The following is a 3,973-nucleotide window of genomic DNA, read 5'->3' on the forward strand; positions in this document are numbered from 1 at the left end:
GGTACCCTGAGCCTCTGTTACATGTCAACCAGGGCCCATCACGGAGCAATGCCTGAAATGCCACTGTCAGTCTCTGCCCTGGGAGGGAGACAAGACCCTGCCTAGACACCTTCCAACAGCCTCAGAGACAAAAGGTGATCCTGGGGTGAGGCTTCAGTAGGAGCACAGGGCAGAGGGTAGGGAGGCCCCTCCCAGGGACAGCAGACCTCAGGGAAGAGATCCCCCTGACCCAGGCCACATCTCTGAGACTTTGATCCAACAGTCTCCAGAGAGGCCAACTTGAGACACCCCAGGTCCACCCCCAGCCTTGGAGCTATGTAGGCACTAACGGCCATGATCCAGGGCAAGTACCTCTGCCTAGAGTAACCCCATTCACAGGGAGCCCAGCAGCCCCACTGGCCAGACTCACTGGGATGAAACTAGTGGGCAGGGTGAATGTGACTCAGAGCACATGAGCTAGGTGAGGTTCCCCAGAGACGGGGAGGATTGTGGGCCCATTGCCTGGGTTCTAGGCCTGTTACCTGGGGTTTGGCTATTTGGGGGGTTATGAGGCTGTGAAGTGGAGTGAGAGAGGAGGCACCCAGCAGATGCGTCAGCAAGCAGGCTTTCCCTTCCTGGAGAGAACCAGAGGCTTGAGGAGACCAGTCAGTTACTACGCCCTGAAGCCTCACTGGGGGTCACCACAGATTTCTGACTCCCACTAGGACTGGTACCCTTGCAGGCCCAGCCTGGAAAGTTTGTGGTGGCCTAGCCCCTCTCTAGTCCCTGCCAACAGAAAGTGGAAGGAGTGGCAGCCAGTGAGGGGGTCAGTGGTGCCTTCTGAGTCCAGGTCCAGACACTCACCCCTTTGTTCTCATATACTATGAGACAAGCATTGTCAGTACCCACTCCCCATTCCATCCATCCCCCTGTTTCAGTGGAGAGCCCTGGGGGCTGGACGGTTGTCAGAGGTAGAGTGTGATTTGGGAAGGCCATTGCCCTTGACATGTGGCCATCTCTCCTCCAGGGGACCCAGGGGTCCATCTCTCCACCATGGAGCCCCTCCCTGAAGGGCTGTTCACCCAAGCCAAGGTGCTGTGGGCCAGGGATAGGGCTGGGTGGGTTGTGCTGCCTCTACCTTGTGAGCCCTCCCCAGGATGGCCCAGGTGGGTGGCTCCTCACCCTGACCCAGGGACCTTGGGCAAGCCACTCCATTTCCTTGGCACCCACCTGGTGCAGACAGCACCCCATATGCTGTCTGTGGCTGTCATTGGTGGCCCTGGCATCCTGAAGAAACTCTGCCCTCCTCCCAGCCACTGTAGCACTGCAAACGTTTCCCTCAGGGTGCTCCCGGACCCTGAATAGTGCTCCTGCTGTTGTGGAACCCTTCCCAGAAATGGTTACCCGGCCGGAGCGTGCCCCCTAGTGGCCACCATATGGCCAGACGTTGAGGAGCCTGCTGAAGAAGAATTCTTCAGCGCCCAGATCAGTGCTGTCACTGCCTTGGTTGTACCTCTTGCTGCCCACTCTGGACAGGTGGGCCAAGACCCCCTGAGCACCCAGGGCAGGGCGTGGAAAGGTACCTGGACCTGGAAGTCTGGCAGAGAAAAGAGGGGCAGGGATGCCCAGGCTCAGACCATCCCCATTTCCCTGTGTGGAAACCAAGGCTGGACCAGAAGTGGCTCCAGCCTGCCCCACGGCAGGCTGGCCACAGGAGTTCACGTCCAGGGGCCAGGGACAGCCACCACTGGGGAAGAGGATGCTCTGTGTCTAGTCCAGTGCCTCACTCGCACTCCCCAAACTCAGGAATCCAGGGTTGTGGACACCAAAACTCTAGGATGGAAGGAGGAGTGAGTTCCACCCCTGGGTCAGGGAAGTCTTCCCAAAGTGGGGACTGGTAAAAGGATGCAGGGACAGCATGGGTGAGGCTTTGTGTGGGCCCTGAAAAAGGCCTAGAAGTGGGAGCGAGCTGCACTTCCAGGGAGGGTCAGACTTCCTGTGCAGCCACAGTGGGACCTGTGGCCTGGCAGGACTCCAGACCAAATCCAAGGACAGTCACAGACCCCAGTCCATCACAGCCCTCTAACTTCCGCCTCCCCAGAGTCCCTACCTCAGCCTCCTGGCCTTTTGACTGCCTCCCTGTGACCCCACTGAGCAGTACCTCAACTGTCCGAGACCCAGCCTCACCCCTGTCACAACACCCCTCAGGCAACAGTCCCGGGCAGGGTCTGCAAAGATGAGGGCTGGTGGCCGCTCTGACTACACCCCACCCCGGTGAGTGTGGACAAGGAAGCTGGTCAGAGGGAGCCAGCAACCTTGCCCCTAAGTCCCTAGTGCCCCTGAAGAGAGAGGCTGCTTCTGCCAGAGCCCAAACTCAGAATAAGCACAGTGATGTCTAGGGCAGATGATGGTGAAGGGTGGGGCCTTGGGAAACAGCCACTTGGGACTTGGCCAGCACCCAAGGACCAGGCACTGACCTTGTCTTGGTATGCAGGGCGAACTCTCTGGCCCACCTGGTACACCGAAACACAATTTTCTCTATGTCTTAATAGAAGTGCTAAAAGCAGCTAAAGCACAATTTCCATACAAACAGTAACTTTTCAGGGAGATTTTGCAAAAGCAACTGATGATGTCTTCTGAGAAGGGATGCCCAGACCCTCCCTCCACCTGCTCTGAACATCTGTTTTCCTAACAGTCCAGTCGAACCTGAGTTCCTATCAGAAAGGAAAAAGTTTTATTTTATTTCCCATCAGAAAGGAAGAAGGGATATTCTCAAAGACCCACTTATTTTTAAATTGCTCTTCTCTATTGTTTTTCTTTTTCTAGAAGAAAAAGAAAATCTACAGATTTTTTGTCTACTTCCAGTATTAAATTATTTTTTACTTTTGTTTCCTTTATTTTTCTTACTTGAGTTTAATTTGTTCCTTTTGTTCTAGTTTCTGATTGTGAAAGATGAGATTGTTTTGAGGGGCGTTTTGTAAATAAGTTTTTGTTCCTTTCTGAAAGAGGAATTAAAAGGAAGCATTAGTGTACAACTTCCCTCTAGGGCTTACTTTAACTGCATCCCGTAACTTTGAGGAATTGTATTTGCATTTTCATTACGTTGGAAATGTGTTCTGATTTCCTTTTTCGTTTCTCCTTTGACTGATAGGTTATTTAGAAATGTGCTGTTAGTCCATTTATAAGAAAAATTTCTGTTATTTCTTTCTTTCTTTTTCTTTCTTTTTTTCTGCAAAGGCTTTATAGGGGTCCAGGAGGCTTAGTCCTCCTTGGCTGCCACCTTCCTCATGGTGGCCAGGACATTGCTCAGCTCCTCCAGCTTCCTCTTGGTGCGGATGTGTGTCCCTACCTGTTTCTTGTGAACTTGAGTGCCCGCTTGTCCTTGGAGACCTTGAGTAGCTACATGTCGCGCCGCTAGTAGTGAGCGAAGCTGCACACCTCTCGGATTGGATTATGTCCCACATGAACTTGGTGTGCTTGGTCAGGCGCCTGCGGTGGCGGCTGTGCCTTGCCTTGTTCACGTTCTTGGTCACCCTGTGGCCCTTGTTGAGGCCCACAGCCATGGGATAGCGCAGGGCCATGACTGCTGCTTTCCAATGGCAGCCGCAGCAGAAGGGCTCGTTATTGATTTCTAATTTAATTCCATTGTAGTCCAAGAAAATGATTAATATAATTTCAATCCCTTTAAATTTACTGAGACTTATCTTATTGCCCAGAATACTGTCTGTTACTGGTAAATAACGATGGGTTCCCCTTCTATGGGGTGGAGTGTCTTATAAATATCAAGTTGGTCACATTGGTTGGTAGTGTTGTCCAAGTCTTCATCCTTACAGATTTTTTGTCTACTTCCATTAGCTATTAAGAGAGGAGTGTTGACATCTCCAACTACTGTGATTTTTTTCCTCACGTCAGTTCTATCAGGTGTTGCTTGTTTGTTTTCTGCTTCATGTGTTTTGAAGCTCAATCTAGGTGTATCAACATAAAGGATTGTTAT

General features: G+C 52.0%; 1 pseudogene; it reads right to left on the reverse strand.

The window, feature by feature from the left end:
• Positions 1–3,238: 3,238 nt before the first annotated feature.
• On the reverse strand, positions 3,239–3,560 carry LOC103268720 (annotated as a pseudogene).
• Between the last annotated feature and the right edge of the window lie 413 nt (positions 3,561–3,973).

This window comes from Carlito syrichta, unplaced genomic scaffold (genome assembly GCF_000164805.1).
Source record: "Carlito syrichta isolate Samal-C Ts95f unplaced genomic scaffold, Tarsius_syrichta-2.0.1 Scaffold308876, whole genome shotgun sequence".
Lineage (NCBI taxonomy): Eukaryota > Metazoa > Chordata > Mammalia > Primates > Tarsiidae > Carlito > Carlito syrichta.